The following is a 12,578-nucleotide window of genomic DNA, read 5'->3' on the forward strand; positions in this document are numbered from 1 at the left end:
CTGTGATAAAAATTTTAGGACTTGGCCTTATAGACTCTCAGAGTATTACAGCTGGGAAAGACCCTAAAAGGTCATTATTGGACACATGTGTAAACTAAAGCCAAGACAGGCAAAGTGATCTTTCTAACATTATCCATTGAGTTGGAGGCGATACCAGGATTAGAATTCTGGTCTTAATTCCTAATCTGGTGGGGTTTTGGTTTCTTGGGTTTTTTTGAAGCTATATCTGACCACTTACGTTTTTAACTACCAGTAAAAAAAAAAAAAAAAAGCAAATGTAGAAATTCTTTCCTCGATCTGATGCTTTAACTTTGTAGTTCTTTCCCATAAATCTACCACAAGTTCCTAAAAGGTTAAGCCAATCTTGAGTGCCTAGGATAAGCCCCATCTGATCATGATGTATCATCCTTCTTATATGTTGCCAATTTACTAATATTTGGTTAAGGATTTTTGCATCTGTGTTAAAAGTAGGTATTGGTCTGTAATTTTCTTTTTTGTAATATCTTTTGTTAGTTTTTGGTATCAGGGTTAATCTGGCCTCATAAAACATGTTTGGGAGTATTCACTTTTTTATTTTCTAATAGAGAAAAATTGGTATTATTTCTTTCTTAAGTGTTTGATAGAATCACCATTAAAACTATCCAGGCCTAAATTTTTCTTTGTGAGAAGGTTTTGCCATATCAGTTTCCTCAATAGATACAGGGCTATTTAGATTTTGCACTTTATCTGTGCCAGTATTGGTAAGGTGTACTTTTCAAGTAATTTGTCCACTTAATCTAAGTTTTAAAATTTTATGGATATAAAGTAATTCGTAATATTTCCTTATTATCCTTTTAAAGTCTAGAGGATATGGAATGATAGTCCCTCTTTTATTCCTGATACTGTAAATTTGTGTCTTCTCTCTTTCTCTTTCTCTCTCAGTCTAGATAGATGTTTGTTAAATTTCATTGATTTTTCCAAAGAACCAGTTTTTGGTTAATTTTTCTATTGTTTGTTTTTTTACTTTGTTGCTTTCTGCTCATTATTATTTCCTTCCTTCTATGTACTTTGGGTTCACTTTGCTCTTATCTAGCTTCCTAAGGTTGAAACTTTGGTGATTAATTTTATTCCTTTTATCTTTTCTAATATAAAAACGTAAAGCTATAAATTTCCCCCAATTCAATGCTTTGGTTGTATCTCCCAAGTTTTGATATGTTGTATTTTTATTATAATTCAGTTCAAAATATTTTCTATTGTTCCCTGTGGTTTCTTGTTTGAGCCATGGGTTATTTAAAAAGTGAGTCAATCTCCAAATATTTTTGGGCTTTTTAAAAAATATATATATCTTATTGTTACTGATTTCTAATTTAATTCCATTATGGTCAAAAAGCAGACTCTGTATGACTTCAACTGTTTTAATTTATTGAGATTCGTTTTATGACCCAGCTTATAAACTATCTTGGTGAGTGTACAATATGCATTTGAAAAGAATATGTATTCTACAGTTGTTGGGTATATTGTCAATTAGATCAAGATGACTGATAGCGTTATTCTGATCTTCTACATCTTTACTAATTTTTGTCTAATTCTATCAATTGCAGAGAGACGTATGTTCAAATGTCCAACTGTGGCTGGGAAATTTTTCCTAATTATTCTCTTAATTCTGTCAATTTTTCTTTCATGTTCCTGAACCTCCATTTTTAGGCATTATTAGGCAATACACATTTAGACTGTTACATCTTTCTGATGAATTAAGCCTTTTATCTCTAGTAAATACTCTTTAAATACTTTTAAAAAGATTTTTTTTATTTATTTGAGGTAGAGAGCATGAGCAGGGGGAAGGGTGGAGGGAGAGGGACAGAGAGAGCCACAGCGAGAGAAGGAACACAAGCAGGGGGAGCGGGAGAGGGAGAAGCAGGCTTCCCGCGGAGCAGGGAGCCCGCTGCGGGGCTGGATCCCAGGACCCTGGGATCATGACCTGAGCCAAAGGCAGATGCCCAACCAACTGAGCCACCTACATGCCCCTAAATACTTTTTTTTCTTAAGTAGGCTCCGTGCCCAGTGGGGAGCCCAATGTGGGGCCTGAACTCAGGAAACTGAGATCAATAGAATCAGTCGCTTAATGGACTGAGCCACCCAGGCACCCCAATATTCTGTAAATACTTTTATCTATTTATGGTAATTCTCTCTGCTTGACATCTACTTTATCTGATACTAATACAGCCATCTTATCATTCTGTGCTTACTGTTTACATAGCATAATTTTCCATCCATTTACTTTCAACCTACCCACATCTTTTTTTTTTTAATGATTTTATTTATTTATTTGACAGAGAGAGACACAGCAAGAGAGGGAACACAAGCAGGGGGAGTGAGAGAGGGAGAAGCAGGCTTCCCGCGGAGCAGGGAGCCCGATGCGGGGCTCGATCCCAGGACTCTGGGATCATGACCCGAGCCGAAGGCAGACGCTTAACCACTGAGCCACCCAGGCGCCCCTCAACCTACCCACATCTTGATACTTCACTTATATCTCCAAGGTAATCTGCACATAGTTAAATTTTTCTTTTTTATCAATTCTGACCATCTCTGCCTTTCAACTGGAGTCTGCCCTGCACAGTTACATTTCAAGAGTTAGCAGAGGTTTGGCAGAGTTTGGAGTTCCCCTCTCTTTCCTTTCTGAGATAAACCCCCTCACTTTCCGGCCTCTGTATCTTTTGATTCTTCAAGACAGTTGGACTGAACATGATCTATCTGAATTTTAGCTGCCTCTCAGAGCAAAAGTAGAGGCTGCCCTCTGGCAAAAAGGTATAAAACTGAGAAACTCAGAGCTGTTCCCATCTAAATGTTGACTCCCTTCCAGTGTCTGCCTGCTTCTTGTTGCTCTCTTGTGCCTTTAGGTACTTGTTGTTTCTTTTTTTTTTTATAAGATTTTATTTATTTATTTGAGAGAGAGAGAATGAGAGACAGAGAGCACAAGAGGGAAGAGGGTCAGAGGGAGAAGCAGACTCCCTGCCGAGCAGGGAGCCTGATGTGGGACTCGATCCAGGGACTCCAGGATCATGACCTGAGCCAAAGGCAGTTGTTTAACCAACTGAGCCACCCAGGTGCCCGTACTTGTTGTTTCTATTTGTTATGTCCAGAGCGTATTGTGTCACCTGTGGGAAGGTTGGTCTCAAAGGAGCTGCTCCTCTATTGTTGGAAGCTAAATCCACTACATTTCAAGCCTGATGAAAAGATAGATCAGCTAGACAGTTGCTTGAAGTGTCATTCTGTAAGGAATGCTAAAACATCACAGAGAGAAATCAGAAATATGGTGGGTGCCTGGGTGGCTCAGTCCTTAAGCGTCTGCCTTCGGCTCAGGTCATAATCCCAGGGTCCTGGGATCGAGCCCCGCATCAGGCTCCCTGCTCAGCGGGAAGCCTGCTGCTTCCTCTCCCACTCTCCCTGCTTGTGTTCCTTCTCTTGCTGTGTCTCCCTCTGTCAAATAAATAATAAATAAAATCTTTTTTAAAAAATCAGAAATATGTGCCAATTAGCTCAATTTTCTGTGGGTTACTTCTTATATAATAGATAAAATAAAAATTGTTTCCGCAACCCTGTCGAGACCCCTCTCCCTCCTGAGAGCTTTTTCTCTATCTTCACTTAATAAATTTCTATCGCTTTACTCACTCGCCATAGTCCACGGGATTCATTCTTCGACTCCTCACTCTCCCGCATCATTTTGGTGCCAAAACCCGGGATCACTTCCACCGAAGGTAATCTACATATTTGCCTGAAGCTCTCAACTTTTTGAAACCCCAGAAGATTATTACACAGTAAAAAGTTGCACAGTGTATTCCATGGAGATTTGGCAATGTCCCTGAAAAGAAAAAAAGAAGTCTTGACTTCCATAGATTTTGCCATCTGATTAAAAATATTATTGTGATAACAACAGTATTGGTTTTGAATGTCAAGAAAGTAATAGTACCAGTCCTAAGAAGGAAAATATCACAAGTAAAACTAGAAATCAGAAGAATGTGTACAAATCAAGAATTTACGGCAAGACAACAACATCAGGAAGGAGAAATAAAGAATGTTTCTACTTCTATAAGCACAAAAATGCAGGGCAGCAACACTGTAGATGGAGGTTGAACACAAGAAACATTACCACACAACTGAGACCAACGTGCTCTAAAGGGTGTAACCCTCTCATGATATTTTGGCTATGAGACTTCCATTTTTTTGTTAAGATGTTTTAATGAGGGGGAAAAGCCCCAAATTTGAAAAATAGAAACTACCTCAGAGGCCACATATGGTCTGACTGGATCCAGCCTACCGGCAGGTAGGGAAAATTTAGGGAGACGTTTGTGCCAGAGCACAATCCAGACAAGTACAAGGAAGAACATAGGTTATAGAAAAGAGGGTCAAGTCAGCCAGAATGTTGGAAGAACATCTGAATTCTGCTGAACCCTGCTCCCTCCATTACTTCATGTGAAATCGATATAGGTAATAAATCATAATGTTGCATATCCAAAAAAATAAATAAAAAATAAAAATAAAAATTGTCTCCTCTGTTGCTTAGGTAAACACAGTCCTCAAGTGGACATTTAAGAAATGAAAAAGTCCTGGGCACCTGGGTGGCTCAGTCAGTTAAGTGACTGCCTTCGGCTTGGGTCATGATCTCGGGGTCCTGGGATGGAGTCCTGCATTGGGCTCCTTGCTCCGTGGGAAGCCTGCTTCTCCCTCTGCCTGCTGCTCCCCCTGCTGTGCTCTCTCTCTCCCTGACAAATAAATAAATAAAATCTTAAAAAAAAAAAGAAATAAAGTCCATTGGTCCAGACATATGTCTAGGTCAATGCATGTATATGTATTCACTTTTTTTAAGTTGCATAATACCCAATAGCACCATACTATATCAACTCTCCTCTACTGATGGAGGTTCACTTTAAGTTCTTTTTCTTTAGGTACAACTTTTTGCCCCTACAAAGTCATGCTACAATAAATTTTCTTGAATATATTTCTTTATGTACTGGTATTATTTTTTCTGTAGAATATATTATAAGAAGTAGTATTTCTGGATTAAGGAATATGTGGATTATTAATACATATTATTATAATACTTTCCAGAGATGCTGTAGAAATTCACATTCCATACTCACATGGGTAGTCTCCCCAATATTTTCTTATTTTTGCTAATATGATGGATGAAAATGCTATACTTTTATTGTGCTAATTTGCATTTCCTTGAATACCAGTGAGGTTAAGAATTTTTTCATATCACTGATGATTTACACCTTTTTTCAGGAAGTAACTGTTAATATGCTTTGTCAAGTTTTAATTGTCTTTTTTTTTGGTTTGTAGGAGTTAAGATATATTAGCAACATTCATCCTTTGTCATGTATATTTTTAAGTATTTAGTCTTTTGACTTTGTTTATAGTTTCTTTTGCTATACAAAAACACGTTCATTTTTAAGAGATGACGTATGACGGGGCACCTGGGTAGCTCAGTAGGTTAAGCATCTGACTCTTTTTTTTTTTAAGATTTTATTTATTTATTTGAGAGAGAGAGAGAATGAGAGATAGAGAGCACGAGAGGGAAGAGGGTCAGAGGGAGAAGCCGACTCCCTGCCAAGCAGGGAGCCTGATGCGGGACTCGATCCCGGGACTCCAGGGTCATGACCTGAGCCGAAGGCAGTCGCTTAACCAACTGAGCCACCCAGGCACCCAGCATCTGACTCTTGATTTCCTCTCAGGTCATGATCTCAGGGTTGTGAAATTGAGCCCTGCTTCAGGCTCTGTGCTGAGTGTGGAGCCTGCTTAAGATTCTCTCTTTCTCTCCCTTTTAGGTGGTGACCCTTAGGGTTTCTAAGTTTTATCTTTTGCATCAGAAAGTCTTCTTTCCTTTATAATTTTAAAAATAATTCCTTACATTTGTATCTAATATTTTTATTTTTCACATTTAGACTTTTAGTCCATCTGGAGTTTATTTTTACATATGATGTGGGAAAGAATTATCATCATATTTTCTTCCAGATGGATAGTCAGTTCTGCCAACACCATATATTAGGTAAGCCATCTTTCTCCCTCTAAATGAAATGTTATCTTTGTTTATATTAAGTCCTTGTTTGAATTTGTTTCTGGACTCTTTATTATTATTATTCCACTTGTATCATTTATTCTTAAGCTATACATATGGTTTTATCATAATAACATTACAGTAAGTTTTATTATCTGGGAGAAATTGTGTTTAGCTAGCAACATGGACAGCAAATAATAGAAGCTTAAACAAGAAATAAGTTTACTTCTGTTACATAAAAGAAGTCTGGTATAATAAGGCCAGGGTTCTCATAGCAGCACCATGCTCATCAAGAACCCAGATTCTTCCATTATTCTGCTCAGCCATTCTCAGCAGTGGCTTTTAATCTCAGGATCTCCTTGTGCTCCAGGATAACTGCTGAAGCTCCAGCCATATATCCCTTTTTTCCAGGCAGGAAACAGAATGAGAAGGGGCCATAGAGTACATGCCAGCTGTTTGATTTCATTTTTAGGGGCTTTTCTGGAAGTCCCAACTAAAAAGTTTATTTATACCTGTATCTATAAGGGAAGCAGAGAAATGAAGTCTTTTAGTTGCTGGATATTGAGTGTGAACCTAGTCTGTCTCAGTCACATTTAGTAAGGTAAGCCCTCCCTCCCCCTATATTCTTTTTTTATTTGTTTTTGTTACTCTCAGACTTTTATGTTTTTTAGTTAATAGACTTTATTTTTTAGGACAGTTTTAGATTTACAGAAAAAATCAAGCAGACAGTACAGAGAGTTTGCATATACTCCCTTCCTATATTCATTCCTACACAATTTCCTCTATCATTAACCTCTTGCATTAGTTATGATGCATTAATATGATATTGAATATCTTTTCACATACTTATTTGCCATCTGTATATCTTCTTTAGTGAGGTGTCTGTTAAGATATTTTGCCCACTTTTTAACCAGATTCCTTCTTTCCTTGTTGTTGGGTTTTAAGAGTTCTTTGTATATTTTGTATTCAAGGTCTTTATCAGACATGTGGTTTGCAAATATTTTCTCCCATTCTATGGCTTGTATTTTCATTCTCTGAATTGTCTTTCACAGAAATGAAATTTCTTATTTTAATAAAGCCCATTGATCAATTTTTTGTTTCATGGGTTGTGTTTCATGTTATTGTATCTGAAAAATGATAGCCAAACCCATGGTGATCTAGATTTTCTCCTATATTATCTTCTAGAAATTTTATAGTTTTGTGTTTTACAGTTAGGTCTATGATTCATTTTGAGTTAATTTCTGTGAAAGCTATAAGATCTGTATCTAAATTTTTTTCTTTTCTTTTTTCTTTCTTTCTTCCTTCCTTCCTTCCTTTCTTTCTTTCTTTCTTTTTTTTCTTTCTTTCTTTCTTTCTTTCTTTCTTTCTTTCTTTCTTTCTTTCTTTCTTTCTTTCTTTCTTTCTTTCTTTCTTTCTTTCTTTCTTTCTTTCTTTCTTTCTTTCTTTCTTTCTTTCTTTCTCTTTGCATATGCATGTCCAATTTTCCAGCACCATTTGTTGAAAAGACTATCTTTCTCCATTGACTTACCTTTTCTCCTTTGTCAGAAATATCAGATAACTATATTTGTGTGAGTGTATGTCTGAGCTCTCTATTCTGTTTCATTGACCTATTTGTCTATTTTTTGTCCATACTACACTGTCTTGATTGCTATAGCTTTATTGTAAGTCTTAAAGTTGTATAGTATCAGACATCTAACTTTGTTCTTCAGCATCAAGTTGGCTGTTTTGGGTCTTTTGTCTTTCTATATAAACTTTAGTGATCAGTTTATTGATTAGACAAAATAATTTCCTGGGATTTTGATTGGGATTAAATCAATTCTTAGATCAAGTTGGGAAGAATTGACATTTAACAATATTGAGACTTTCTGTCCATGAACATGGACTATTCCTCCATTTATGTAGATCTTTGATTTCCTTCATTAGAGTTTTGTAGGATTCCTTATATAGATTCTGTGTATATTTTGTTATAAATACCTAAGTATTTCTCTTTTTTTCTAGTCCTAGTGTAAATGGTATTATTTTTTAATTTCAAATCCCAATTGTTCATTGCTGCTATTTGGGAAAGTGATTGATTTTTGTATATTAATCTTGTCATCTTGAAATCTTGCCATCATAGCTTACTAGTCCCAGGAAGTTTTGTTCATTTATTTGTTTGTTTTGTCAATTCTTTGGGGTTTTCTACACAATCTTGTCATCTGTAAGCAAAGACGGTTTTATTTCTTCCTTGCCAATCTTATTTAATTTTCTTGTCTTTTTGTATTAGCTAGGACTTCCAGTACAGTTTTGTTTTTGTTTTAAGATTTTATTTTTAAGTAATCTCTACACCAACCACATATCAAGAGTCTCATGCTCTACTGACTGAGCCAGCCAGATGCTCGTCTAGTACAATTTTGAATAGCAGTGGTGAGAATGGACGTTCTTGCCTTGTTGCCAATCATAGAAGGAAAGCATCTATTTTCTCTCATTAAGAATGATCCGAGCTGTGAGTTTCTGTAGGTGTTCTTTATCAAGCTGAGACTTGATTTGCTGAGAATTTTTATACTGCATAGGTATTGGATTTTGTCAAATGTTCTTTCTGCATCTATTGATATGATCATATGGTTTTTCTTCTTTAGCCTGTTCATGAAATGGATTGCATTAATTGATTTTTGAGTATTGAAATAGCCTTGTAATACCTGGAATAAATCCCATTTAGTTGTGGTGTATAATTCTTTTTGTATATTGTTGGATTTGATTTGCTATTTTGTTGAGGATTTTTGCATCTATATTCATGAGAGATAATCGGTCCTGGGCTTTCCTTTCTTGTAATGTATTTATCTGGTCTTGGTAATAGGGTAAAGCTGGCCTCACAGAATGAGTTAAGAAGTATTTCCTCTGCTTCTATTTTCTGGAAGAGATTCTAGAGAATTGATATCATTTCTTCTTGAAATGTTTAGTAGAATTCACCAGTAAGCCCATCTGGGCCTGGTGCTTTCTGTTTTGGAATATTACTGATTATTGATTCAATTTCATTGCTAGTTAGAGGCCTATTCAGGTTATCCATTTCTCCTTTTGTGAGTATCAGTAGTTTTTATCTTTCAAGAGATTAGTCTATTTCATCTAAGTTATCAATTTTGTGGGCATAGAGTTTTTCATAGTACTTTTTTATTATCCTTTTGATGTTCAGTAGAAATGACTCTTCTTCCATTTCTGATATTAGTTGTGTCTTGTCTCTTTTTTTTCTCATTTAGCCTGGCAAGAAGTTTATCATTTTATTGACTTTTTTTCAAAGAACTAGCTTTTGGTTTCATTGACTTTTCTTTATTGTTTTCCTGTTTCAATTTTATTTATTTATGCTCCAATTATTATCTATTTTCTTCCTCTTGACTTAGGCTTATATTCTTCTTCTTTCTTCAGTTTCCTAAAGTGGAAGCTTACATTAATGATTTTAGAACTTTCTTTTCTAATATATATATAATGCTATATATTTCTCTCTAAGCACTGTTTCACTGCATCCCACAAATTCTGATAAGTTATATTTTTATTTTCATTTAGTTCAAAATATTTTTTTAAATTTCTCTTAGACTTCTTTTTTGACTTGTTATTTGGAAGTGTGTTGTTTAATCTCCAAATATCTTGGAATTTCCAACTATCTTTCTGTTATTGGTTCTAGTTTAATTCCACTGTGGTCTGACAGCATACTTTATATGACTTCTATTCTTTTAAATTTGTTAAGATATGTTTGTTTGCTTTTGGTCATGGGGTGGAGCTCCTGGGCAGCACAGTTTCTTTTTTGAACTTTGAAATATTGATATATTAAATAAATATGTAATTTAAATATAGACATACCAAATAAATATGTAGGTTTAAACTAAATCAGATATTTTCTTCTATTTGATTCTAGGGTAAACAAATGGTGACAGGAACCAAAAAAATTATGAAAAGTTATGAGACACAAACTCCATGTTAAGTAAATTCTTTTTTATCATGTGGGAAATACAATATAATATTTAATGAAAAACAATTTACTCAAAACCATATATAATACAGTGTACATATTGTCTAAAACTGTAGGCTCCACAGTCAGATCTAGGTTTGAATTCCAGTTCCCTACTTACTACTGTGTGACTTTGGACAAAGTTTTTACCTCTGTTCCTCAGTTTCTTTTATTGTTAAATAGGAATAACAATGTTTCTACCTCATAAGGTTATTATGAAAATCATAGACTTCAAAATCTAAAAAGGGTTAAGAATAGTGCTTTGTCTTGGTAGGCATTCAAGAAATATTAATTAAATAATAATGATAGTTAACTACTTTCATAAATATATCTAAAATATAGTTGTAGCAGGGGTGCTCGGCTGGCAAGAATGCAACTCTTGATCTTGGGGTTATGAGTCTAAGCCCCCCATTGGGCATAGAGCTCACCATATATATATACATGATTGATCAATATACTCACAAAAAAAGAGCCTGAAAGGAAATATACATAAATATGTGGGGGTAAGATTATGGATGACTTCTTTTAATTCTTCTGATTAAAAAAATGTATTATTTTTATATTAAGAAGTAAACAATATTTTTATTTTATTATTATTTTTAAAGATTTTATTTATTTATTTATTTGACAGAGACACAGTGAGAGAGGGAACACAAGCAGGGGGAGTGGGAGAGGGAGAAGCAGGCTTCCTGTGGAGCAAGAAGCCCGATGCGGGGCTCAATCACAGGACCCTGGGATCACGACCTGAGCCAAAGGCAGACGCTTAACAACCGAGCCACCCAGGCACCCCAAACAATATTTTTAAAAAGGGAGCTTATTCTATCTGCAAATGCAGAAAAGACTTCTGATTTAGCTGTAAAGCACCTTGGCCCAGGGTCCCACATGGCCTAGTTTAAGAACCCCTGCCCTGTCACATGTCACACACATGCTCAACAGCCCTTTTTGAGGGGTTGCTCTGACCGCCTTTACTCAGCCTTGCCTCTCAGGCAGTCCAAGGCTTCAAAGGGGTGGCCATGTAGGCAGGCCCAGATTCCCATATGGCCATGCTAACCTTGGTAACTGGGTAAGAAATCTGAACCTCCTCTCCTGGGTAGTCTGCTGACTTGGTTGGGAGGGCTGCATGTGGGGGAGCCCTCTATGAGTTGTGAGGGGGCTATTGCTCCTGGAACCTTCTCTGGAGGGAAGATCTTCCTCCTCTGGGACTCTCCCTCCTCTGCCTCCCTCCATTAGCAGTTGGACTTGGGTCCTGAGAGCAGGGCTCAGGTCACATAGCTTGGGGCTGAGTTTTGTGGGTACATGATGTCCTCCTCAGCTGACACTTTCTACCTTTCAATGTCGTTAAGGTCCACACTATGACTTGCCTAATCAAAAGCTCCATTTCTATTTAGGTTTTCTGCAAGTCCCTACCACCCCTCTTCTTCTGTGACTTCCATTGGCTTAGGGCCACTTCCCTTTCCAAGTCTGGCCAACTGACAGAAGTCTCTCAGCTATCAGCCAATCCAATATGATAATATTATATTTGTAATATATAGAAATAACATATATTTTAAAATCATATATACATATATCCTTTTAATATTCTTGGTTTTTCATCATTCTAAGAAATTCTCAGTCACTAAAAACCATACATACCCACATTAAAATTTCCTCCCAAAATTGTAATTTCCCCCCTCAAATTATTCAAGCACCCGAGGCACTGAGCAGAAAAGGGCCCCTTGTATGGCTGCCTGTGGAACTTGACAGGGACACTTCCCCTTTGGGGCTTGCACTTCTCCTGGGCTGCAAAGTCAGCCTCCCGCAGCCTCCTCTCCCACCTTCACTTGACCACAGCTTTGCTCAACGACTTCTTCTTCCTAGTTCTTGAAACCGTTCACTCTTCTCTGCTTCTTACTGTCTGTCTGTCTACCGGCTTCTTTTCTCCCATACCCTCACCCCACCACTCCCTTGATCACCAGGCCAGCCCCGAAGTCAAAAAAGTCCGCCTCACCTGCTCCTTTTTCCTTCCTTGCATTGACTCTGTCCACATAGACATCCCTCACCTTTCCCCACATTCTCACTATTTCTTTTTCCAGTTTGTTGTTATTGTTGTGATTTTGCCTCTTAACAGAAGACGAATACGTACATGAATGTGAGGAAAGAGTAGGTACGTAAACGGCAGTTAAGGTTCTAGGGGGCTTGACCTTCCTGGATATTGACTGTTGGGACTGGCTGAAAGACACAAGAAGAAGCCCTGAAAATCCTACTCCAACTCTTTCACTGTTCCTGTCTTCCAGAGAAATATTTTCTTAGGGCAAAAATGAAACTTATGAATTTGATGCTAAGAACCTTTTGAGGCCCATGGAGCAATGCAATATTCCCCCATGTTAAATTTATCTGGATAGATTAAAATTCAGGAAGCTATAGACCAAAAACAAAGGGGGGGGTAATGAATATTCACTGCAGAAAATTTCAAAATATAACAAAGTCAAAAGGCAAAGATAAGAACAGGCTGCAATCTCATCAGTCCACAACAGCATTGTTGCAACGCTTGCAGACTCTGCTGATACCTGGACAGAACACAGGCCCAGG

Source organism: Zalophus californianus, chromosome 15 (assembly GCF_009762305.2).
Source record: "Zalophus californianus isolate mZalCal1 chromosome 15, mZalCal1.pri.v2, whole genome shotgun sequence".
NCBI classification, from domain to species: Eukaryota; Metazoa; Chordata; class Mammalia; order Carnivora; family Otariidae; genus Zalophus; species Zalophus californianus.